Below are 27,937 nucleotides of genomic sequence, written 5' to 3'. Positions count from 1 at the left end.
CTCACTGCATATGTGATCTTTCCCCATACAAGAAGTCAGCTCCACTGTCCCTGTATGGCCTGTCTGTACATAAGGAAAGTGATAGGTTTCTAGAATATTCAGGGTTCAGTAATTAAAAAGCAGAGAAGACTAGATTAGATGAACTGAATCGTGTACTAGGTAGGGACACCGCACTAAATAGTCTGGCCTCTGCATCTTGGGCTCACAAAAAGAGTTTCTGTATGTGTGTCTGTTTGCTATGGATCTTTCTTACAGTATGAAGTATAAGCTTTCAGGCACGAGTTGTAGTGGTTAAATAGGAGGATGAATGTGTTCATCTATATAGTGAATAAGGAGCACTATTGGCTACCTGAAGGAGGTGATAACAGGTATTTTGTAGTTACTAAAGGAGAAATGGGAAGCCAGAAACCATGCGTATGCTGTCAACTGGAATGCTTCAGATTTCTCTCTTAGCAGCTCAGAACAGTGTTGCAATTATTCTTCTAATGCTATTAATCTCAACCATAAAATAATAGCTCACAATAGACAGGCAGAAAAACACCTAAAAGTGAATTATGTCTCTGAAGTCCAAATGGCAAAATAGCAGCAGAAAAAGATAAAGAGCCATCCACATTGTAGAATTATCCTTACTCACAGAAAAACTTTTGTGTCATTTACCTTCTTGATGGCCACAAAGTCCCCTCAGCTTCAATGAAGTTGTAGTTTCCTCCTTAAGACTGTATTTCATGCAGTCATAGCAATAAAATGAAGTAACCTTCAGATTGAGGAAGTTCAAACGTTACCTAATGAAGCTAATGAGTAACCATTGTAATTGTTACTTTAAATACATTTTTATAATGTTTTCATACAGAGTATGGTATAAAAATGAATCTGTGGAAGCTCTTCAAAAAGCTAATTTGTCATAAATTAAGATAATAGTAATTCAGTAATTTAATAAAAATAATAAAATGATGCTGAATTAATAATTAACTTTACAAAATAATATTGAATATAAGAAAAAATTAATATTGTGTTTTTGACAGGTTCATCTGTCCAATAAAGCAAGGTTATTTTTCCCTGGAATAAGTGGATTGTTATTATCCATAAAATGGTGTCATGCTGCCCCATGAATGTCTACAAACCAAAGTGAAAGAACTTTTAAGTCTGGATACTTAATACTGTACTGAAGTATGCAGGAATAAAGCAATTGTGAGTGGATATAAATTAACTTAATTTAAGGTATGTTGACTAACATGAAATTACTCACACTGCTTTAAGTACCATTAGTCATCAGTTTATAAGAAAACCATTCTGACTGATGAAAAACAAAGTAATTCAGGTTTGGTTTTCAGATTTTCAGACTTCTGATATCCTACATGAGATTCAGTCAGTCAGTTATTCTGGACTTCTATTTCTCTAACCATAATGGCTTTTCTCTACCTCGATGGTACACTGAAATAACTCTTCCAGGTAACTCTATTACCTAATAGAGCCCTGTGCTGAATTTGAAGTGATGATCTATGAATAATCTATTTGTTAATGTAAAATAGTCCATTTGTGTATGGCTGTTACCTATGGTGTTACAAGAACTGAATTACAATTGGACTCTAACATTATCTTCCACACCTCAAAAATAGTTGTGTTACTTCAGTACTTACCTAATAGTCTCTCAAGGCAGCCAAAATTACAGTATAGGTAGCTGTGTATTCCTGCAAAGTAAAGGTATGTTTCATTAATATTCTAGAAGGAAACTCTAAAACTAATGGATTTGTTCCTCTTTTCTGTTCCTTTAAGTACAATAAAATTGTTCTTGGCCATTTTTTCTCCATTAAATAACTTATATGAAGCAATTTCAGAGAGGTCTTGAAACGCTTCCTAAATTAGACAAAAAAAGGTCCATTTTTTTTTAAGTCTATAATTGTTATGGTGTTTTATGATCCAAAATTCCTTCTAATGGACATTTTAGGGTTGGAAAGATAATGTTGTTTTAGTGAGGGAGAACTGCTGGCCAAAGAAGGGTTAATTCATCAAAATTATTTTTAGTTTAGTTGCCTAACAGTGGAACTTCCAAATTTTTATTTAGCCAGAAGTTATTTTAACAGGTCCATTACAAAACTAAGGGCATCCAGAATGCTTTGGTATTTTTATTTTTATGAGGAAGTTAAGTTATCTGGGTTTTGCTCCCAGAAGACAAGCCTTAATGACCTTTATTCTATATTTCTTCTCATAGATTATTGCGATAAGGAAACCCTTATCATGTCGCGACCCACTGGCGTCTGGCTAATCCGATGGTATTCGTCGCCACATTGTCCGTGATCAATAACTAATTATCAAAGTGGCATTTCTTTTCAAGAGCTCCTTGTTAAAAAATGGCTTTTGGCTGAGAGTAGAGGAAAAAGGTCGCCACTTTGACATCGTTGTAAGTCTTTCAAAAATCCAGTGGGTCGTCCGATTGAATTACTGTCCCAAACTAATTGATATAAATTTGAACAGAAGAATGTTTGTTACTACAGAATGTCATAATGATATCCTTGGCAAGAGAATGTCTGTGAGAAGAAAAAAAAAAAAAAAAAAAAAAAAAGAGAGAGAGAGAGAAAAGACCAGCAATAGTCACAAAGCATCTAGACAAGTTGCAGCACAAGACTATTAACAAAATTAACAGGAACAAAATTGTACACCAATTCCTTCTTTTCAGTCAGTCTGATCAGACATTCGGGAAAGAAAAGCATTAACATTTTCTTTTGAAACTCATCCATTTGAAAACAGGCTTGAAAAAAGCTACAGGAAAAAAAAGAATTGCAATGTACAATGGACTGAAAACTTGATGATCAATTGCAGAAGTCTTATTGAGTTTACTGGGATCATGAGTGAGTATCCATTGGAATTCAGCTTTAGTTGTAAGGCAGAATTTGGCAGACAATTTGCTTAAGAGAGGTTGCTAAGCAGCCTTAAAAACTGTGCTTTTGGAATATGGTGACCTTCTCTAAAGAACATTTGACTGTATGTAAATAAGTCACATACCTTTGAACAGGGAAAAGAACCCAAACACTTAAGATACAGTAAGAGTAGTCATGGAAATCTGGTGAGGAAAGTGGTAGGAAAAAGATCTCTTACTATTCATGCCTGAGATTCGATGTATTGTCTTACACATCTTTTGGAGATTGTTTGCCACAGAAATCTTGGAAACCTTCTGACTTCTAATTGCATTGCAACTGGGCCTGTGTTTTTTATTTATTTATTTATTTATTATCCAAATGCCTTCTACTCCATGTCCTACACTCAGTCTCCGAGCTGGGAATTTCCAGGGAGCACAGGAAAGGGTTACACCATAGTTTGGGGTAAAAAATGCTCTGGAAATAGGGGTACTGCAGAAGTGTTTTTGTGGGAATGTGATAACTGGTATTAGCTCATGACAGAGATACAGAGATTAATTAGATGAATCTATCAGCTATCTTGTCAAAAAAAAAAAAAAAAAAAAAGTGGTGAAGTAGTTTGCCAAAATGTGTCATTTTAGCCACATCCATAGCAAGTCATATGATTGCTGAGGAAGAGAGGAGAAGAGAGGCATTTGCGCCTAATTGGAAACAGTGAGTTTATGTGCTTTTTAATCCCTGATCTTAAAAGGCTCCAGCTGGGGTCTAGTAATGAATATCTTTCCTGAAAACTTACTGTTTTACATTTCCTAATGATAAAGAGAAGGTGACTAATGAATTGACACAGGGACTTTCATCTCTGCAGTAGATTTGGAGATTCCATTCAGAGTGTATCAATCAGCAAAGTGAAGTTTTTAGTATCTGATGACTTCTCAGTAGCCTGTGTGAATTGAATAGCATCTCCATGCAGAGCCTTATGGTCAAACCCCAATACCACCTCTGTGCAGTATTTCTGGGACAGATTCAATAGAAGGACTTAGGAACAAATGGGTCAGATAGACCAAACAAATTTACGGGTGACAAACATCTTGTTTGGGCTGGATTGTGACAGATGACCATTTTGAAAATAGGTCATCGATACATAAATTAAATTTAATAGAAGACTGACAGATTGTTGCCTATGATAGGTTTATTGCTTGGATAATAAGGCCATCAAGCCACATTTTCTTGGTATGTCAAAGCCACAGAACAAAGCGAGAAACCACAAGGGTCTAAAGATTCAGATTCACATGGTTCTGGTTACAAAGGGAAAGTCTACTTTTGCTGTTGAAAGACCAAAGGTAGTAAGGTCACTACATTTAGTTCCCTTTCTGCCTTCCATATATGACTTTATGACTGTCCTCTTATGCTGTGGGCAGGAAATGCCTTGTGATGGCAAATAGCTGAGCCATCTCTGACAGACTTACATCATCACAGAGTCACTAGGGAACCCTCTTCTTGTCTTCCATGGCTGCTTTAAAGACACTTTGTGAGTCTTTCTTCTTTAGCAGACCAGAGAATTCAGTCTGAAAGCCTGTCGGGCAGGTCAACCAATGTCTAGGTCAACCAGTCTTGCCCCTTAATTATTCCCTCTGGCATTACATTCACTGGGTGATGGAAGTAGAAGCTAAATATATACCCTCTATTTATAGGCTCTCTATATTCGGCATATATGAAACAACATGCCTATATTATTATTGGAAACCACATTTGCATCATTGCATAATCTGTAGGAGGAGTTATAATATGTGTGATAGAACTGAAAGGATTCCTACATATTTGTGAACTTGTTTCAGGTCCAGTTGAAAACATAATACTGTCAGGGCAGATTTATAATGTCATTAAACATTTCAGAATTGATATTAACTCCAACAGATGAAAGTAATTGCTCTGAAAGAATGTAAATTTTTGACTTGCTTGATGCTACATGGCTTTCTTTATAAAAATTAGTGTAATACAAAATCATTGTAGCCCCTAATGAGGAGATTTAAAAATGATTAGTTGGTCTCCAAATCTGCTTGTAAATGAGAAATCATCATTCATAAGTATTTTTAATATGGTTTGACACAGATCTGCAAGTAGTTCATAGTTATTCTTTTCTCTGAAATATTTTGGAGAAAATATAAAACTGCAAATACAATTTGCAGGTGTCAAATTGTAAATAAAAATAAGACTGTGTTAGTTATGTAGTTTTATAGATAATATGCTGTATTATCACAGCTAAATGTAAATGCAGAATCATGAATCTAGAGAAAGAATGTAAATTACATTTATAAACTTGAGAAAGGTGAACCTCTGAAAAAAACTGTTTTGTTAATCATAATTGAACATTAGACAATATAAGAGGATAAATGAAATTCTTAGATGTACAAGAACCCTGAAAAAGAGTAAAATCACTTAAAAAATAAATAAATCAAGAGGATTCTGAGAAGAGAGATGGAAATGATTTGAGATCTCAAAAATACTTTTCTAATTGAACTTTAGAGAGCTCTACTCATTGGATAGTATTCCTGGAGTTTACTCACCCATGGTCTGAAAGGAATATCTGATAGCTAACAAACATTTTTTCCCCAATAGCTTTAAAACCAAGATGACTAGAGCTAATAGAAGCTCTACAGACAAATTCAGCTTTGAAATATGGGAGCTCTTTCCATTTGTCATCATGTACTGCAATGTTATTAAGAGAAATGTGATGAAATATTCATAAAACCTTTGAAATTTCCTTTACCCATCTCCTGTCTGTCTTGCTAGCATCACTGATAATGTCTTAGGTAAATGACTGACATTCTTCTTTATTAATTTTGTAACTTCTTCTACAAAAGTAAATACCTGAATTTTAATTATGTAGTAAAATATGTAATTCTGAATCCAAGTAATTGTTCCAAAGTAGTTAATGTATAAATAGCTCTGAATTTCTCACACCTACTGCTTCCATTTAACGCTTACTTCCTGTGTTTCTCTTTTTGCTCTTTCTCGCACAGAACCAGAGCAAAGGGCCATATGTAGCTAGATCAAAGCAGGAGTCTGTCCAGAAAGGAGTTGTGACTCATGAGTCGTAACTAATCCCTTGATTACCCTCAGATGGTACATTTTATTTCCTTTCTTCTATCTGGCCAGCTGTTGCTCCTACTGCTGATCCTGCTGGTATTTTAGTGCTTTTATTGGCACTGTTGATGTCTTTCAGTAGTCATGTAGGAACAGAAGTAGGGATCTGGGACAGTAGTTGCGCTCCACCCAGAGCATTCATAGCTGAGTAGCTAAGGTGGGATTGGCAGAAACATCTCTTTTCTTTCTTTCCACAACTCTTATATAGGCCTTGAGTTTTTATTGTGGCAGTTATCACTTTAATATCTGAACAACTCACAGGTTAACTGAATGATAGAGCAGAGTTCTTAGTGGTGGTGGGTGTTGGCTTCTTTCTCTCCCTGCTTACAAATCTGCTGGTAAAGGTGGAGAGAAGAGGTCAGCAGCCTTGTTTCCATCAACACTATAATGGGAAAGACTTCAGTGCTTTTTCCAAATTCATGTTAACAATTATTTTAAAATGTTTATAAACAACTGATTTGTGTGTGTACATGTACGCTACTTATTTGCAGCTGTGATTTTCCTTTCATTTGCAATCCATTGTTGTAGTATCTATCAAGACATAAACCTTGCTTAGATTTATCACTTTCAACTTCAATACATTGTTTGAAGGAAAAACTGGCAACAAAACAGGGCCAGCAAAAATAGTTTAGAATAGTTCTATGCACAGAGAGACACACAGCAATAGCTGTGTCAGAGCCTGAAAATCTGTGATGGAAACCATTATAAAAGTTTCTAATATTATGCACTCAGGAAAATAATGGAGCTAAAACTAGCCATCTTTGTAAAACATTGAACAATAATCTTGTGGCTATTTCTGTATTGAACACACACACATGCAGCTAGAAAGGCTTTCCATTTTTTCAGCAAGCAGCAAATCAGCTAAGAAAACCCAGCTCTGGTGAATTTATTTCATTTATGTACATTATTGATCTAAGACTTGTTTTTCCATCTAAGCCAAAGTGACAAAAACTTCTCTGAAGTGAAGCAAGTTCAAGCACTCTCAGCCTGGTTCCCATTAAACATCATAAGAACATTGTGATTTGACATTTATCTGGCAGCCTTAAATGTGAAAGACCAGTGTAGCTAGTACACAGAAAATGGAAAGGCCTTTTTGGCACCACTAGGGATGCTTTTACCAGGTTAGGGTCAGGTGGGATGACAGAAGAGTGGAAGGAGGCAGTCTCATTTCACTGCAGACTTGAACTAAATTTGACCTCCAGGGTACCAGTGACTTACTGGGAAATTGCAAGAATGCTGTATTGCCCTTTATAGAATTATAATTTCTTGCCATTCAAAAAAAGAAAAAAAAAAAAAAAGAAAAAAAAAAGGTAATTAGCTAAAGGATATCTTATCTGATGTGTAACCCTCATCCAAACTGAATCAGGGATCACCCTGCTGCAATTCTTATAAAATGGAACTGTCGGAGACAATGGTGTTGGTGGCTGCGATTTGAATGTAGACCTTAAAGAATCATGATTCCAAACTTCTTGGTGCCCTTTCCCTATCAATCAAAAGGAATCATATGAAATAATTATTAGGCTACATAATTATTTTACAAAATAGAAGGTGTTTTTACTGCACATTTCCATTTTAGTACCAATCATTACTTCCCTGAATACTAATAACAGTGTTAAGCATTAATAGCATGTTTTAAGGTAAAGGGTCAATAGTCTAAGACCTATGAAAGAACTCTGGGCATTTGCAATGTAAAAGAAACCTTTCACGGAAAAGTGTTAAATAATAAATGCATTTCTGGAGGAAATATTATATTGTGGACCATTTGGGGAGAAATGACAATTTATAGGACATCACTCAGCTGTCTCTGTTTAAAATATCTTTAATAATACTATGGCTTTGCACTTAATACAGAGGTTAACAGAAAGCTTGCAGCTTTCTGCAGAGGTCAGTGAGTATTATGCTAGCTGAGGGGAAACTGAGGAACATAAGTAAATTGTACATGATCACTCAGTGCACAAGTAAAAGGAGAAGGATGTGAAGTGGTAAATCAGTCCTCTAAGTGCAAGACAATTTGGTCTTTTCTGTATTTCCAAATAGTAAGACATTCTAATAATTCTTTTGAGGGCAGGATATGCACACAGGATGGTGAACTTATTCAGAAAAAGTAAAGGTGCTTGAAACTTCTGTATCAAGCTTGTTTAAGCCAAGCAATGTGGAGGGAAGAATTAGAAATACTTGACGTCAGTTTGAAATTTTTATTTATGCTTTCACACACACATTGATATTTTCTGGGACCAGAACTGAAGTCTCAAGAAAGAGGCAGCTAAAGCCTGAAATCTCCTTGCCACGTTAAAGTCAGTGAATGTATTCTTCATCCAACAATCATCTACCCTCCATGTCATTGTATAAATGCCACAATTTATTTATTTTGAGGCATACTCCAAATGTTTTTTCAGGGTTTAAATATGGTATGACTAATTAAGGCCCCAACAATCTAATATGGTTCTCCATTAACTTTTTCTCTCTGAACCGTGCAAATGGCTAGAGCCGAAACTATAGTGGACTATCTTCTTTTCTTTATTCTTTATTAGCCCTTATTACATATAAGTCTATTTAATTCTATCCAGTGACTTGCAGTTCTTCAACAGGCTAAAGCAGCACCCACTTCTGATGTAGGCACTTTCCTTCAGCAGAATATGTAGGTTGTTAAACCCATAAAACCTTTGTGGGGAAAGGGCAGAGTGCTGGGTTAAAATTTGGACTGATTCTGTAAAGCTTTTTTTTGTTTTGGTATGTGGATTGAAATAAGTAGGTCTGAGATAAATGAATGGATTTACTTGCTGCATGATGCAAGTTTTAGGTCCCCTCATTTCTGTAGTTGAATATGCATCCCTGCGTTCAGTATGCATATTCCCTATGCTATTGCAAGACCTTTCAAGCTAGGAACCAGCATACTGAGCAAGGAGACACCTAAACTAATAAATATGGAAATAGAGAAAAGGGTATGACTGAAATGTCCTGAGAAGATGCAATTTCTCCAGCCACTCTGGATTCATAACCTTGAACCTGAATACCCAAACCCTGTCTTAGCAGCACTGAGAAGGAATCACTCCTATAAAGCATGTTGAAGGAAGAACTGCAATTTCCCATTTACCACTCTGCTGAATAGTTGCTGAGGAAATGGGTAATGTGAGTTCAATTGCAGGGGATCCAAGTGAGTCAGAGAAGTAATAACAGAGGTAGTTGTCATCTGCAGGCAATATACTTAGGACCCTCCTGCCAGAAAAGGAAAATGTCCTAAGCTTATGCTTCAAAACCCTTTTGTTTATTTAATGAAAGCTTTATGTAAAATATGCTCCACCTAAGTCTCCTTGAATCTAGCCCCAAATCTGCATTTCACAACTGTTTGTTTCTTTTTAATGCCTAGCCAGAAAATCAAAATTTATGATGCTTGTAGACCACATGAAACCAATGTTTACTATTCCAGTGGAGCAAATTCTTTTCCCAACACTCAATGGATAAACAAGTTTCAAGTGAGACCGGGACTCCTTAGAATTCTTTCTGGTTCAGGTTTGTCCTACAGGTCTGCTCGTGTTTTCCTTGAGTACCACAACTCCCACATGAGTCAAGTATTGCCTATCCCCACTTGACAGTGGATTTTGTTTTTAACAAGCAGCACCTGTTGAAATACACCTGAACTTGCAGCTAGGCAGGAATAGAGAGGACAAAGAAGGACTGCTGCAGCAGCCAACATACAAGTCTGCCAATATTTTGTACAAACAGAAGTAGATGGTTTGTTGCAGCACAGAAAGTTCGGTACTTGATGTCCTGCTTACCACTTTTTTTTTTTTTTTTTTTTTTTTTTTTTAAATTATGTTGGTTTAATGCTGAAAGTTACCTGCTCCCATTTTTGGAGGGTGTGAAGTTGCTTTTTGAGAGTAAGTTTTACCCACTGTTATGACGTTGAATCTGAGTGAGGGGTTGTCTGTAGTGAAGTTGTTCTGTATGCTACTGTTGCTGAGTTTTCTCATGTGTATTCATTATCAGAACTTATGAAGTAACATCAGTAAGACAAAAAAGTGTGTGCCTACTCTTCTGGTGTCTAGCAGCAATTATTTTATAATGCTATAGAATACATATCTGACCGGTAAAGAGTTAAAGAAAAAATGAATCCTGTAAAAAAAATCAGGCCATCGTATAATGCCTCCTCATTGCTATAATGATATCAGTTGCAACAAGTCCAATGGCTGACCTCATTACAAGGGTTTAATTGCATTGTTACACAGTTTCACTTCTTCTCTCTGGCCTCTTTCTCTTTATGACAGCTTTAGAAAGGAATTTCAGCTTGAGGTCAAAGGAAATTAATTACTGCTTTCTTAATCTGTGCTCATCTACATTTAGAAAACTTGGGGCTTTTCACTAACATATTTGTGTCTCATTTCTGTGTAGACCCAAAGTTATAAGACTTTTGTCCTTTGTGAAAGTGCATAAATAGCTTTTTTCATATCACAGGCCAGATTTTTTTCATGTCATTTACAGTTGTGCACATGTGGACTGATGCCAATGGAACCAATGGAATGTCTCTGGGTACACATTCACTGGGACTGAGGTAAGGCACTTGCAATGTAACTTTAATTCAGACTAAAGATTCTAGACAGATACCGGGTGTGAAAACAGCAGCAACAAAATGAACACAAACAAACAAAGAAAAACCCAACAACAAAAGAAAATTCAGCCAATCAAATAAATATAACTAGAATAAAATCAGAAACAAAATCTTCAAAATTAATGGTAGCTACTTCTGTTGAGAGGATTTTTAAAAAAATGTTAATCCATGATACTAGTTTCTGCCTGTTAGCTACCTCCTGTTTCTATTAAATGCATCATTGAAGAATAACCAGTTAAAGCTCATGCTTCAAAGAACTTGCAATCCAAACAGCACATGACCCAACGTACTGGCATCAAAACAGTGAGGAGGGAGACAAAGACAAGGACACCATAATAATAGTCCCTGGTTGAAATGCAAAAACGTGCAAAACATGGTTAGATGCTGTTGTAGTATGAAATGTAAAAATAAAAACTTGGAAATTAGGGCCCAAATCCTGTAATCCTGAAGGTCATTTGAATTGATCCTTTCTTCTTCCACAAACTGACTGATTTGGAGAAGAACCAAACCGCTTCTTCTGAAGAAAATAGTTTTGTTAATTCACTTCTTGAGGGAGTTGATTTTGAAGGGAAAATAGAATGAGAGAGATCTCTGGGGTAATTTGATGAATTAACTCTGAGGGAGGGTATGCCATCCACCAAGGATAATCTGAACAACATGCGATATAGTGTGGTCTAGTAGCATAAATCCATAAGAAAGTGTTATGTTCTATCCATGTGCAAAACTACAGTACAAAAAAATACATTTTTCTGCTGAACATAAGTATTTCTGCATTTACTATGGAATTCTGATTAGAAGTCATGGAAGTGTTGGCAAAGATGGAAAAAATGATAAGTTTTGAGCCCCTTCCCATGGAACACTGAAAGTTTCACAAGCCTGTTTTCCAACTTTTGATCAGCTTTGCCACCCACTGAAACTCCCGCTACCAGAACTCTGTGTGCTGTTAGTTGATTAGCTGCTGCCTCATTCTCCTCTTGCAATCAGTAAGATTGGCAATAACAAAACTGCATCTGCAAAGCAAAGACAGCTCACTGAATATTTTGCCTTTCATCTATCTTGAGTGAAATTCAGCTGTTAGAAATGCCTATAGAAAGAGCAAAATTTCATATAGGTCAGTGGCAAGCCCTTAACATGAGACCTACATGCATTAGAATTTCATTCTCATGATTGCCCAGTTTGTAAAACAGACCATGTATGTCTTGTGATCTTACCACAAAGCATTATGGGGTAGAAATTGAAAGTTTCAAGCCAACCATACACAGCGATGTGTACAATTGTCTTATCCATGTTGCTGTTTGGAGCACTGTGATAGAAGCCATGACACCCTGGGGATAGGTTGAGTTTGAACTTCTTCATATTACTCTAGAGTTTCTTCCAGGCCACGCTGATTTTAGATTTCATTTTAATCAGTTTGGATACCAAGCAAGCTTGAAGTTCCGCAGCGTTTCTGGCTGAAGACAGAGATACAAGATACAAGGATACAGGATAAAGAGACAATTGATACTTTTACCATGAATTTCACTGAAATCTAGTAGCCATGCTGAAAAGAGGTCCTGAGCAAGTCTAAACAGTGAATAAGCTTATGACACTGTTTACAGCCATTAAGAGATGTAATATCACAGGTAAATGTACCTGAGCTAGATTAAATCTGAGTATTTTGGGTAACAATCGCAGTGAAGTAACAGCCACATGAGCTTCGGTAGGCAATAGCTACTTGGGTGAACAGCTAAAGTTGCTTGGGCTTGTGCTAAGTCTTTCCTAAAGAGTATATTGAAAATGCTACGTTGGTACTGATATGCAAGGAACTTAGATCAAAAGTAGTTCTAATCATGCTCTAATTGAATTTTTGATTTTGTAAAAGAGCTCCCCTTGGAGGGCATGGACTAAGTGACTACATTTCAGTCTTTGAGTTATTCCACTTCTTGGGACCAAGAGTTTTGGTACATCGATTGTCCAAGATGAATGTCGCATTGAGGTGTGAAAGGATGAAGTTGAAAGGCCTACTTAACACAGACATGGCACTGGTGACAGAATTAAGTGGTAATGATATATAACAAAATGCTATTACATGAAATAGGATCTTTTTCACAGAGTTTTTCGATTTTGTCTGATAGGAGTAGAAGAACAAAATGAAAAACTATTCATCAATCAGAGGTCTGGCTAGGTCAGACACTTTGGTCAAGCAATGTGAGTAATTCTACCTACCTGCACTATAATTTATTGCAAAATTAATGCCATAACATGCAAAGCCATTGTTAGACAAAAGTAATTCTTAACCCCAGGAAAAAAAAAAAAAAAAAAGGCAAATTTTCTTTCTTTTTCTAGCTCTCTCCTTTTTTTCTCTCTCTCTTTTATTTATTTATTTATTTATTTATTTTTTCTCTAACCTGACAAGATTAAACTGTTTTAGTAAGTGGGGGTTTAAGGATGATTCACTTCTAATGATTAAAAAAGGGACCTTGAGGAGAGTTTGATAGACTTTCTCAGTCATTGACTAAACCAAGATATATTAAAAAGGGGAACAAAAGAGAGTGCAAGGTATTCATTTTTGTTAAAGTTTGCCTGCTTCATTACAACAGAATGAAATCAAGTCTTACTGGGAAGAACAAGCTTTGATATACTCTACTTTCTGTGAAAATTTTCAGGACAGTTTATTCTTAACCAGATTAAAATGCACTAATTCACCAATTCACAGTCTTAATTGCACTGTTATGAGCTGGGGAGATGAATGGCATATTCTTATTTTTAAAATGTTTAAAATTACAGTTTGTTGTAGAAAAGGTCACTTATGCCTGGTGTTTGATTGGCCTTGATTACTTCTGAAAATTAAAATGTTATATTAACTGTGAAGCAATTTGTAGTTTCTAAAGGTGTTCTAAGGTTTTCATTAAGTATCATACATGTCTGCAGGAGGGACCAGGAAATGAGTGGAAACTTAAAAATACTCAACATGTCCAGAATTCATAGCAGATCCTCACAGTGCTCTCTTATGAACATTATTATATCCAATCCCCAGTAAGAGAAACAGGTTGACAAAAAGGGCCAGCCCCTTTCTTAGAGACTTGCGGGTATTCTTTGAGCTGCACATTTTGTTATTCTTGTCCAACAGCTTTCCTGGTATATGCTGTATTCTGCCATGCAATGTGAAGAGGAGCCAAATCTTGTAAAACTCTAGGAAGCAAGATCAGGAAAGAGCATGCCTCATATATGTGTCTCCTCTTGTTATGCCTCCTGCATAGTTTGAAGGGTGTTGACACAGACAAGATTATTTATCTTCCTCTCTATTCTGCCACTTCATTCCTCCATCTCTTTTTTTTTTTTTTTTTTTTTTTTGTATATATAGCGAAACTGTTACTGGCAGTTGAAGGTAGGTTAACAGGAGGAGGTAGAGTCATTCTTTGCAGAGGATTTGCCCATGTTGCATACTGTTTCTTTGGGATTGCCTGAATGAGAATAGATTTAGGAGATGGAGCCTGAGCAGAATGAATCTGAATAGGAAGGAAAGGAGTAAGGAGCAACTCCTGTAACTATGAGGCAGCTCCAGATGTGCTGATGTACATTTCATGTGCATTTCATTTTTTTTTCCTTATAGAAAAAAAATCCTTATCTATTTACTCTGTAAGATACTCAGGCTGTCTGGTTTTGCCATTTATGTAAACCAAGTTTAGGGAAAAATGAGGGAAAATTTAGGATCAGGAGTTAAATCAGAAGTGTTGCTATAATTGCTAAATAACTTTTCAGGAGAAAAGCAACGGATACAGATTCCAACATGGAAGCAATCAACTTTGAACTAATTTGTGATGGTTTTCCTTTTAAGTGAAGGTGAGACAGACATAAACAGTAGTGAAGTGATGTGGTTTATGCATAGAATAATATCTTGCATATGAGGAAAAAAAAACAACAAACAAACAAAAAAACACCACAAACATAAAGGGGAAAAATGTTGCAAGGATATTGGCATTGCCAAATCTTCTTTTCCTGTATTGTTTCTTTTGAAACTTCCACTCAAGGGTTGCAGACTGCAATATTTGGTGACCTGCATAAATTTGTACAGCAGCTATGTGGTGTGATTCTATTATCTAGACTTCACATCTTACCTGCTGGGAACTTTCAAGAAATGATGTTATAGTACAAGTAATGCAGTTTTCTTTTTTTTTTTGTTGTGGCTTTCTTATAAATATCATGGTAGAAATCTTCAAGCATACAAGCTCCACCTGTATGTGTGTATACATGGAATTGCATCTGAAATTTGGTACTTGCAAACACCTGCAGAACAGTCTTCGTTTTATATAAATAAGCCCTTACATCTACTAGCACCCACATGCTGACTGCAGTTAAAGTTTGCTGCCCCAAAAGCTCATCTGGAACTATTTAAGAAGACGTAAGCACAGGACTTTGAATTGCATTCCTGAACTTTGCACAGTCTGGACAAAACTTTTAGCAACCATTTTTTAATAACCTTTCATTTTTCAGTTATTTAAAAGGCACGTGCGAATCTCACCAATTTTTGTTGATGCAGTGTTGTGTTGTAGGTTTCATGCAGTTGCACATCTGAATGACAGTTGAAAGTCTTACCCAAGTTTTCTGGGGTAGTTTAGGAAAGGTATAAAATACACACTGTACTGCCCCCAGCAGGTAGGTAGAAGTACAGGTGTTGGAAACACCTCCTGGATGTGTCATGCTGAGCGCTATTCACAGTGTTTAAAAGAACCTAAACTTTGGCACTGGAACCGGTAACATCTTTTGCAAGAACCTTCACCTGTGCAATCCCCATTGCAGAGTAAGCTTTTTGCTTTTAGGTAATGCCTATTTCATCTTGTAAAGACACATGAAAAAAGGGCTGGCATTAGCCACATATCCATAAAAGCCTAGGAACCAAGAGTATTATCTTTATTCACAAGAAGTATAGCACTTTTAAGGTTCAGAAACATATATAAAAATTGGGTTCTGAAATGGTCATTTTTCCCCTCTGCTATGCCATTATAGCGATCAGCCAAGCTTCTGCAAGGTAAATACTTTTGAAAAATAAGTGGAAATTTGCTGCAAATCAGTCCCTTTTGTGCATGGCCACAGGAGCATGTTGAAATGTTTGGACACTAATACCCATTCATTTTCTTGGCTCCATAAATAAAAGCCGCCAGCTATGTGGCGGCCGTGAAATGGTATTCTTCAGGACCCAGCAGGAAGCCCCATCCTTATTACCACTGCAGGGGGCAGGACAGGCCCAAAATAGCAAGACAACTAAATCAAGACATTTTCAATGTCTAACAAAATGACTGTGGTTTAGAGAGAAGCAAGAGGTTGGAAAAAAATTGGACAGCTTTTATACTTAGCGTAATACCTTTGTTAAAAGAGTTCAGATTAGAAAATAAGATCTTAAAAAAAAAAAAAAAAAAAAACAACACAACACACACACACAACATAAGCATATTCCTGAATATCATTTGAAATATGTAAAGATCTTATGGAATCATTAACAGAGCGCACTGCTGTCTGAGAGGAGATCCCGTTCAAGTCATTTTGTGAATGGTAGGCCATGGTTCATGGTAAACGTCTTCTGGCATTATTGTTGTATTTCTTGGGTACTGATGGAACCTGAAGGTTTGAAAAGAGACATTGGAAATTTAGCAGTAAATTGGAAATATTTTTTTGGGCCACAGAAAATTACAAAAAAAGAAAAGAGAGAGAGAATATTTATAAGAAAAGGTATTGGAGTAAACTGTTAATTTTCCTACCGCTTTATTTTTTATATACTTCACATGTCAGGAAATATGATGGTAGATTTTGGTGTAGCAGCATAGTGAAGGACTGCTACGTTAATGCAACATGCTGTTCTTCATACCTGGACCATGATTATCTGGGGAAAGATTAAAGTAGTTTTAATAACTGAGCTTCAATTAACTGGGATACTTTAAGTGTCCAAAAAACAATTCAAGGGATACCACCTTGCTTAAGATAATCAAGGATTAGACTGATGAGTTTTTAATGAATTTATAGTTCATTGCAGTACTTCAATTTCATCATGTGTCATTCTTTACAATTACATCACAAAAATACTTACGGGGAAGATCTAGTTTTCATTTTACATTTAAACATCAGAGAAAAGTCAATTCAGTGTGTTACTTAGTATTTCCTTGTAGGCTAACTAGAACTTCTGACGGTTAAAATAGTTTGGCAATGAAAAGGGGGAAGCACAGTGAAAGTTCAATGCTGTAACTACTGACATGCGCACAAGGCTGTCTCCATTGCCATCTCAGCCTGCTACTTGAGACTGCCATCAGGCTCAAACTGCCAGACCATTCAAACTCTTTTTTGGCTCTCCCAGCTCTGCTTTGCAGTAATGCAGACTGTCCAGGGAAATCCAGACACGTCATAGGAGTGGTTCATTTTCAAGCTTTTTCCTTACAGGTGAAACAGAGAGATCTGGCTGGCTCTGTATGGCTCAACAAACTCAATCCTGGAGAGTAAGGTAGGCAATGCAACCATGGTCTGTGCAACCAAACAGTGTGGTAACATACAAAGGATTATGACAAACCTATCCTTGTGCTTAGACGTACACACATACAAATATGCTGAGGTAAATTGTAGAATCAGAACTCTCATATAAATAAGGAATGAAAAACATGACAGAAATTCAAGTCTAATTGTTCCTTTTCTTTTCCATAACAGTTGAAAGAAACATTAAGAGGATAATTCTGATTATATCTGGTAAAGACATACAGAGGTTTCAAAGGTGTCATTATGTATGTGAAAGCCAGAATAGTTCATCTCCATCCTATAAATTTCTCTGCATTGTTTTGTTTCACCTCCTGCCAGTGTGGCACAGGTTTTGCAGAAAGAGCAGGTTGTGTCCCATCCAGACTGCTGGTAACCATAAGCCTAATCCTTGAGTGCAGGAGCACAGGCGGCCTTCCTCTTCCCATTACACAAGTAATTTAAGATACACCTTTGGGGCATTGACAGAGACCCAGATACATGAGGCTGCTTGCTGCCCAGCTGTACAGCTCACCTTCCTGACCTCTTGGTTTAAAAAAGCAAAGGATCGACCAGCCTACAGAAGAAACTGTAGCAAAAGATACACTGGTGTCAGGACTATCATTATCATAGTTGACGCTACTAAAGTAATTCAGACATTAAGCCTGTAATCTGTGCTGCTGTTTTTATCTGCTTCACTTAAAAGTTGCAAGGCCAAAATTCATTGAAACCAGTAGAGATTCATCCTCTTACTCATCTACATTTGGCCCGCTGAGTGCATGGAAAAATCTTGCCAAACTCTTTGAAAGCTTGTATTTCCAATATGACTTCCAAAATAATTAACCCTGCAAGTAGGATTTAACAAACTTGTGTTTGATACGTGAAAGGAATAATACCTGAAACATCTTTCTTATACTCAGCCTTTTATGACTCAGGCTTTAATGCTTGCAATAAACATTAGCTTACCTAATAAAAACTCTAGTATTTCAGAGCTGGCGCACATTATGTTAACTGCATCTGGTGTCAACTGGAGCTAATTAATATTTTTATAGGTGTCTTCTATCCACTGTAGTTTAAACGGAAATATTGTGGGGTGCTTACATCAAAGCTGGAGGCAATTGAGAGCTGTGGCTTGCTTTCTAGGCTGAACTGATAGCAAGTAGACCAATTTTTATAGGATTGTAAAAGCTAAATGTGGCCATGGTTCATGCAGAGAAGCACTTTTCCCTGTAGCTCTCGCAATTCAGCACTAATGCTCATGGCTTGTTTGCTGCAAGGTAGCTGGAGAGATAGACAGAGGGACAGCAGACAGATAAACTGGCAAATAGCTATGCCTCTACTTAGACAAAGCACACAGTGACCCAGACAAACCACACTTTTTTTCTCTCTTTCTAAAGCCTTTAAAAATGTGCTCTATCAAGCATTTACTTGTGGCACAGATAAGATTTATCTAACAAGACTGGGCTAAAATTAAAAAGAAAGATGAAATAGCACAAGTGGTGCTAATATGTGTTTTGAAGCGTACCAATCGGCCTAGTGCAATGTCACAGCCCTGGGCTACATTTGCAAGTGGTAGAGCATCTCCTTTTTAAAAGGTTAACCTACAAAGAGCACACAAGCCCCTCTGTATGAATATGGGCAAACACCCAGGGAGCTCCACAACAATAAGAAAATAATGACATCAACCTGACCATGCTTAAGTACATAACATGCTGAAGGTTCACGGTTGTGTGGCCTGGAACAATAAAGGAAAAATAAAGAAGCCTGCTTGGTAGGCCCCAGCTGTTATTAGCCATGCTGTGAGATCAAGGGAAGGTATGATATGGGCTGCCATTTCAATTGAGACCAGGTTAATCTCTCAATTTGTGGAAAAGAAAAACTAAAAAAAAAAAAAAAAAAAGAGAGAGAGAAAGCGGTCTTCACTCCACAGTGCTACATATGGGACAAATAACAATATCCTTATTTACATAATCTGTCTTTAACCCTTTCCTAATAGAGACTTAATTTCCTAAGAGTCACAAACTGCAGATTTAATTTCCCTGCCCACTGCAATGAAATATCAAACCTCCATTAACTGTTTCTCACTGGTGCTGCTTACGTTTGTAGCTGACATCAAATGCTGCCGATGTTTGCCCAGGAGGGAACGTTGGTTGCAGCAGGAGGATCAGAAACAGCTCTAAGTAGCTCTGGATGCCACTGTCTTTCTGGCATTGATCTGTTTCTAGCACTGGGTAACTCATTGAAAATTTGTGCCATCATTTACAGCCATGAAATATGGCGAATAATACTAAGGACTCTCACCGGTACTCTCAATTAATGCATTGCATTTCTTGAGTGAAGCGCTTTGTAAGTGAAAAATTGTCCCATTTTAAAGTGACAATATTGTCTGGAGGCAATGCGGTGACTTGATCTAATAGCTGCTCTTGATGTGTAAGAATCTGTATTGATGAGAGGAGGGAGGAAGATCCAGGCTTCTCGGAGGTCGTACACGAGCATCCCTCAGACTCCAGGTCGAGGCAGGATTTTCCAGCAGGTCTGCTGCAGAGAGCTGCTTTCCAGCCAACTAGAAAACTGAAACATATGTTTAAGGGTATAATATAATAGATTCATAAACATAATAGTCTAGAGATACTATATTATGTTTTATTTGTAGTTTCTTATGTGTAAGCCAGTATGTATGCAGTCTGTGAGGCTCCCCTGGGGAGATGCTTAACTTCTCCTGACTGCTGTCCTCTGCAGCAGCCCTCTGCAATTTGGGGGAGATTATTCCTTCCCCAAGAGCAACTGAGCTTGATCACAGAAGAAGAGATAGGGGAAAAGGGAGCCTGAAATAGGGGCTAAGGCCGAGATACTCCTGAGGACAAGGAGCAGACAAGCCTCAGGCAGAGAAAGCACGAGGTTTCCAAGGGAGCTAGGAGACTGAGTGGAACTTGTCAAAATTTAGAAAGTCACTGAGCTGCTGATCTGAGAGCAAGCCTGAGGGAAATGACCCACCTTCTGAGGACACAGGAGGCAGGGAGAAAATTCTGTGGAGTTTTGCATTCCCTTTTTTGTGTTTCTTAATCTTTTTGAGGTTTCTTTCATTTGAAAAAGTTAATTGTTCTTATTTGCAAAGCTTGAGGTGTGTTCTTGGTGTGTTTCCTTTACAGGAAAAGATGCAGGTAGAGTCATCTCAAAGCTCTGCTGTCTCAGCATCGGCAGTATTAATAATTTAAAATTGTTGTGCTTTTTTTTTTCCTCCCTGGGTACCACAATGATTGATTTGGATATCTAAAAATATCTGTATGAAGCTGAACCATGGGCAAATAGCAACTCTGTGGGAAGGCAGAAAACAAGGTCCCTAAAAATCCAGATAGCATGTCACCCACTATGCAGTTATTTCTCACTGAGTTATTCCTGTATCCCTGATCATCTTAGAAAAGTTGATCTACCAGTAATAGGTGTATTTTTTTGTTTGTTTGTTGTCAATGTAGGCTTTGCTCTCAGCCGTGTTTTAAGACTTCGTTGTTAGTTCATGACTTATTCAGACTTTAACTATTCGAACAACAATACAAAAAGTTTTCTTTCTACATGCAGATTACATTGATTTTTGTTGAAAAGCATAAATAAAACTGCATTAAGAGGGTGAGATCAAGGCAAAAGATTCACTCTGCTATGTAAAACCTCCTTATACTATATTATCGTGGAAGATTTCTCACTGTGAGTGAGAACTTTCTTATGCCAAAAGTGCTATGTGATTGATACTTATAAACTAGCATGTGTCCTTCACAGGTACAGGGAAACAACACTAAAAACTCTGACACTGTGCAGATCCCACTCCATTAAAGTTTCTTTTTTTTTTTTTTTTTTTTTTTGGATGTTGTTGGGTTGTTTTTTTTGGATACACATGCATGAGCATGTCTGTGTATATATAATAACTAGGGATATGTCATGGTAGTTGCTAGAGATGCTTGTAAGCAAGACATGTATATAAAATACAACTAATTAAAGATTCAGAGAAAATCCTCCAGTTCATACCTATTTATTCACTTCTGTTCTATAAATCAACTTCTAAACTCTGTTTATGAAAGGAAATACCTCAAATACCTACACAATCTAAGCTAAAATATTGCTTGTACTTTAGCTAGAGTGCTTGCTTAGGAACGGTGATGGAAGAAGTACTGATCCTAGAACTGGCTCTGAAAATTAACTTACTGAAACAAATGGGCTTGTTGAACAAGGAGGGAATACCAAAACTTGCCCCTGTAAGATACCTCAACAAGGTTAGTTCTAATTTATTAGTATAACAATCTTGTTTGGATTATTTCTTTTTGAAGTCTGAATCTTTTGAGAAAATCCTGTTGATAATACAAAGTAAAGATCATTGTGGTGAAGGTGTTATATTGGTAGAACTGTAAAGTTCTTTGTATTTTGTGACTGGAATACTATATATTTTTATGAATGGTTTTCTATTACAAAGCGATACTGTGCAGCATTTATTTGGAACATTACGGGTGGCCAATTCTTCTGCATCAATGTTTTTGATGGAGATTCTTTAGCATATTCATTTTGTATGAGATCAGGGACTATATTAGAACATAAAAATCTTTGTGCTGTATTTGTAGACAAATTTCTCTTTGTGTATTTTTTTCTGTTCTTTTTCTGTTGCATTTTTTATGTGTGTGTGTGACTAAACACCAAATAACAAAGAATTTGAAAGCAGATGTTCTATCCCATTTGTTTTTCAGTATTATCTTAATTCATTAAAAACATATTCCTGATGCTACAAGGCCAAATGGTCAAACACTGGAGATCAGTTAAAAAAATGTCCTGTCCTTAAGCTCCAGAGTACTCCTTTTTCAGAACTATACAACCCATGTCCTAGATCTTATTTCTCTAGTAAATGTACTTTACCTTCTCTATGGGTTTAGCAGTTAACTAACTTCTCCACTGAATTGGCAGAACCAACTTAATCTTGCTAGATTTATGCGGCACCTCAAGGAAAGGCTGTATTTATCTCCGTTGAGCTGTATGTGGTCTGTGGCTACTTTCCCTCTGGTACGGATTTTGTCTGCTCTTCAGTACTTTGAATTTAACACTTCAGATTATAATGAAAACTTCCAGATGTAGAGTCTCATTTTTTATGTATGTTCATAGCAGGGAACATCATGGAAGTCCTAGTGCTTGAATGAGTGCAATACATTACCTGTAATGTGGAAAAAAAAAAAAAAAAGAAGAAAAAAAAAATGTCAGTAACTGGGCTATCACTTCCTAATTAATGATATTGTACACATAAAAAATAAATCTATAACCTACTTCTTTCCTACTCACTCAGTCTTGTAGCAAGAAGATGTGGTCCCAAATAGTGTGTCTGCACTTGCTGCCATGGAAATTCGTGGCATGGCTTCCTTTACCCTTGCAATGGAAGGAGTAACTTCTGAATCGTTATTATGAATTTATGTACAGAGAATCATTAGGAAACATTTCTTTTGTTATTTTGGCAAATAGTTGCTAGCACACGTTAAATCATATCTTATTTTATTCACATAGCACTTTACAGCAGTGCAGCCAGGTGTTAGATAATAATACAGGAACTTCAAATGGCTTGGCGGTTCAATTAGGAGAAGCATCCAAAAGTTTAGATAGTTACCTGGAGCCCTCCCAAACAATGCTGGTCTGGAAACTGAACTAAAAAAATCTCATAAAAAAAACACCCTGCTTTGTAAAGCAATCCTTTTTCTTCTGTTTTGTAAGGTACCTTAAAGGTTGAGTACTTGCAAATGATTATATAATGTGTTATTTACTAAAAAGTTCTTAGAAAACTAAGGATTCAGGATTGCTGACTTTTGATACTATGTTGGTTTGTAATTCCCGTTCCCATTACAATCAGAAGTACTTGAGGGAAAAATAACCAGCAAATTAGTCTTTCAAAAAGTCTATCAGAAACTAAGAAAACATACCTTACTTTTTTTTTTTTTTTTATAGTTTCTCAAATTCATTCTAACTTCAGTAAATCAATTTCATATTTTTGATGATACTGTGCTTCTCATATATACAAATACATGATTTGAAAGAACAGCAAACTGAAAGGAGAAGAGCATAAATCAAGTTTTGGCAAGTACAGTGTTTATTGACAGCAACAAATGGGTTTTTATCTGTCTTTTCTGTATTATAAGGCTGCTTATGAAGACAGAAGTTCTGGCTTCTCTGAACTTAAGAAAATTAAGGTTCTGACAGTAGAAAACCCCAAGCGTTTCCTCACTGCTGTAATCCATTACATGAAGACAGGAATTGCCCAGCACATGTGTTCAGAACAGAACCCAGATCTACAGTACTAACTCTGTGGTCTTCACTCTGCATTTTCTTTTAATGTAATTCTGTTCACAAGCAATAGTGCTACCAAGCTGAAATCCTCTATTTTGAGGAAAAAAATTGTTGGTGCAAGATTTTGGTCTGAAACATGTATATCACTGAATTTGCTTCCAGAATAAATGACACGTTTCTCATTTCCTTGTGGGAAATATGAATATTGTAGAGGTGAGAATATGGCGATTATTTTTTCTCCATTTTCTCTTTGGACTTTACGTAAAAATAAGATACCGTTGGTGCTGTGGACAAGTGTGAGACCACCAGTTAATTTTGCATAGCCCACTGAACAGTTAGATGGGAATTGCTCTTCAGGGTGTTCTCTTTGACAATAAACAGAAGCCTCAAGTCTGTGTTTGGCTGCAGTTCAAAAAAATTACTAAGGAATCCTACACACTTACGTATATGAATACAAGCAACTGCACATTCCCATACAGTAAGCTTGCAACCACAGTTATTAACATTTTGAAATGAGTAAATGCAAATAAAATGACTGAGTAATACATGTTATGTTAAGATCAGCTATATGAAAAGCAAAAGGATTAAAAGTTAATTTCATCCTTTTTAATTCAAGGGACATATAAATGGCATTCTGGGTAGAGTCAACTCCTCTTTTATCAGTCCTTTGATGCTGCTTTCTCACTGATTCAGTTGTTCAAATGCTACCTACATAATAAAATCCTGAGTTAATTTACTAAGATTTTACACCAGTGCAAATGAAAGAAGGGAAAGTGCTAAACAAGGCAATTAGCACTCTGTTTAGTGCACTCCCAAAATAAATGTAGGCAATTTACAATTTGGCAAATGGCACTCTATCTGGATCCAAGTCATTTCTGCCTAAGGGGTTGGTGCAGTTCATTAGGGGTGAAGGGAAAGGGTCTTTGTTTTGCTTCACTTTTTAAGTACATGTCTGTGTATATATATGTATATACACACATACAAATACACATGTTGCTATTAAGGTCCACCCTATTTTAGAGTGCAGCAACAGATGTGACCCCTCTGGGGTTATTAGGATTTCTGGTGGAAAAATGTCAAGCTCTATGCTCGCATTGTCCACATAAATGACCTCATTTATGGTGATAATGCTCCTTCCAAAGTGAGGGTTTCCAAAATTGGCAATTCACTGATAACCTTCTTTGTGGCTTTCTTGCCAGGATGGTTTTCTACATACTTACATGTTTATCATCACTGGAGCTATTCAGATCAGATCCATGAACCTGGAAATGTCCTGAGTGAAATGATAAGATAAAATACTCTGCAACTACAACTGACTCTCTTTTTAATTGACGGGAAGACTGCACTATGACTTCCATGTTTATTCTCGTAAGCTCCTTATTAATGCAAAAATAATAGCTGTTATTAATGCAGAATCACAGCCAGCATTAATATTTAAGATGTAAGAATGAAGGAGGTTAAATATGTGTTTATATTAGTTTTAAACAAAGAGCTCTGCAAAACAGTTATGGCAAGTAATGATGACCGTGTTCGTAGAGAGTGTATGTGGCATGAAATACCTGCTCTGTCCTGGGATTTAAATGCATATTCTTAGTGGAATAAAGGTGTTTAGTCCCCTGCACTGTCATGCCACTGTCTCTCTGAATTGCCACTGCTTCTTGAGAAACAGGACACAGACTAGGATTCTGAACAAAATATGTAGTATACTATGATATTAGCACTGATTTTTTGTTTGTTTGTTTGTTTATTCAGTCAGTAGAGCTCTTTTATATGATAGATCATAAGGTAAAAGCATTCTTTTGTGCCCTCTAGCTGCTGGTTGCACAAATGAAAGAAAGAGGGAGAAAACAACCCTGTGATTATTAAATTCTCCTCATCTTTAGGGTTAAGTACCCTGGCTAATAAAGATCTCTCATGAGGATAAAGTTTCTTTCTTGGCAATGTCACATTCATTTAAGTAAAAATCATTTGGATGCTTTCAGGGATTCAAGCTGTTACCTTTACATAAAGCATGTACACCAATTCTTTGTATTGTTTTTATCCTCTGAGAATGCCTGACATTGCATTTCTTGGTTAAGCAAACCTCCCACTGAGGGTAGGCTGTGGGATTGGGCCCTTTTGTGCTATAGAAATCTCTCTGTTTGACAAGAAGGAAAAAAAAAATAATCTTTATATGTTCATGTAAAAATGCAAGAACTATTTCATATCATTGAAGCAGAACTTTCAGACTGTGACAGTTCAGCCTGATCTTGCACTGAGCAGTCATTAAGTCTTTTGTTTTCAGACTTGTTTTTGTTTGCATCACGTTTGTGGCTGATCTGCATACTCTCATATTCCAGGCTGTTTTGTTCTCTTTGCTAGGTTATTATACTAAAACATTCCTTAAGACAATAATTAACTTTCCTTATTGTTTCAGATTATAAATCATTACTTTATTTATTTATTTGTATATATAATTATATATACTTGCTCTGAAGATTATCACCACTCAACAACAACCATGCTTAAACTCCTTGAAAAACAGTATGGGCCAGAGCACCACTGGACTTCTCTGTGGATTTCATTTGTGTATGTGCAAATTTGGGTTTATGCAGGCTTAATTCAGAGCAAAACGGGTCTAGTTTAGACAGTAAGAAGATCTTGATAGCTTTTCAGCACAGTTAAGCACTGGTGTGGATTGGCAAGGGAGGTGTAAGGGCTGTGCTGCCTCTGTTTTTCAAGAGGTTGGACAAACATGTCAGGAATAGTTCATGTATCCAATCCTGCCTTGAGGCACTTATGCCATATAGACAATCTCTCTCAGTCCTTTTCAGCTTAGTATTTTTATGACTCAGTGCTCCTGCACTTTCCAGGTGAAACTGAATGCTTGAATTGCATTGCCATGTGTAGAACTATTCCTTCCCCTAAGGGCTGTGCCTGTGTTTTGGAGACAGTGAATGATACCAAGGCCCTTCCCCTCCCACTCTGAGGAAGAGAAGGAGGTTCATCAGCCTTCAGGCTGTCTGTCAGCAGGCTGTTCTCATCAGCCTAAGCTTGGTATACCTCTTCACCCTTGCTCATGGTCTGTTTAGGTGGGCATTTTCCTTGTCAGAGTTGAACTTAGTACAAACAGAAGCAGTCTTTGCTGAACTGTACATAATGCAACGACATTGAAACACATCTGGATCTTAATTACATCTCGGAAATAAGAAGGGGGAAACCCTTTCTCTCGGCATCAAATATTAGTTATTATTTTTTGTTACATCCTTGCTTTCATCAAAGTTATTGAGACTGTATGGGAATACCTGTAATCGGTCTTTGTCCCTGTGATGCATATGCATCTTTTCTATTCCTGTCTAGGACGGAATAACACTAGGAAAGGACCATGCAAGATAAAGAGGGGGAGCATAACTTCTGAAGAAACTGTTTTGCTCTGCTTTGGATTTTCCCAATATTGTCAATTCTTTGTTTTGAATACATTTTTTCCCCTTTAAGAGAAGTATACTCCAAGCCAGTCTTGTGCTACAGCTTCTTTACCTTTGTCTGCCTATCTCAGCTGGTATTTAATTGGTCAGCAATAGGAGGGAAGTCTCCTTTGAGGTAATGAATATTGACTGTTTATGTTGAAATGTCACTGTGAAAAGAAAGCCCAGCACCAAAGAGGCGGAACTCAGTGTGAGAGTTTCAGACACAAAGGAGACACCAGCAAAGCACAGGCATTGAAAAGCAAAGCAGCTGAAATTCAAAGAAAAGATGAAACAGAAATGGTCTACATGTGTGGGAATTTTAAGCTGTCAATTGACAGGTGAAAAAGTCATTATTCCACCTGTTAGAACGAAGTGTAATTGCTTGTTTTTCCTAAAATAACACAGAGGCTGTGACTCATATATATATATTTAATTTAAAATTCATTTAAACTTATTTGCAAATACTTTACTTTTTATTTCAAGGTACATGAATTAAACTCATTAACCAATTTCTGTGCCTCAAATATGCAAGAAAGAAGGTTTTACATCTTGTATCAGGTATTAGATAATCAAATCTTGTATTCAATCTTCTCTTTCATCAAGCAATTTGAATAGCAACTTCAGAGTTCGACATGCAAGTTTATCATCCATTCTATAGCACTCATTGATTTAGAATGAATAAAGGCTGTTCTCCAGAAAACAATCTTTACATCAATCCGCTGCATGATGTATGGCCTGGAAGTTTTTACTGTTGCATAAAAGCTGTTCTTTGTTTCCAGATGCGTAATAAGGAACCATAGTCCTTGTATGAGGTTCTGATATATTTTAAGCTATTTCTTATCTAGATGACATGGAGAAGCCAACCAGCAGATTTCTGGGGTCCATAATTGAATTTTGTTTCTTGAAACCACTGTTCCTTCACCTCTGTCATTTGTTTCTGATGACCTCTAGGGAACTCTGCTGAATAGTTTTTGCAAAATTGACCCACTGCTATGGAGTATAACCTCTAGTTGTTCCATTTTGTTCATCTGAGTCCTTTAGTATTCAGATTTGATACACAAGGAAATTTTTATTGTTAATGCTAAAACTGACTTCATTGTTTTGGATAAAAT

General features: G+C 36.7%; 1 long non-coding RNA gene across 1 annotated transcript in view; it reads left to right on the top strand.

Annotated features, from left to right (window-relative positions):
* The window catches only part of LOC311442868, a 102,560-nt gene extending 77,726 nt beyond the window's left edge, over nt 1-24,834 (top strand). The window contains exons 2-4 of the long non-coding RNA XR_014696924.1: nt 10,476-10,545; nt 17,011-17,071; nt 24,579-24,834. This is a non-coding gene — a long non-coding RNA (uncharacterized lncRNA). The remainder of the gene's footprint in view (nt 1-10,475; nt 10,546-17,010; nt 17,072-24,578) is intronic.
* The last annotated feature ends 3,103 nt before the right edge of the window (nt 24,835-27,937 follow it).

Source organism: Aythya ferina (genome assembly GCF_964211825.1).
Source record: "Aythya ferina genome assembly, chromosome: 11".
Taxonomy (NCBI): Eukaryota; Metazoa; Chordata; class Aves; order Anseriformes; family Anatidae; genus Aythya; species Aythya ferina.
The sequence above is the reverse complement of the archived record's forward strand: the minus strand, read 5'-3'. Positions and strand labels throughout refer to the sequence as shown.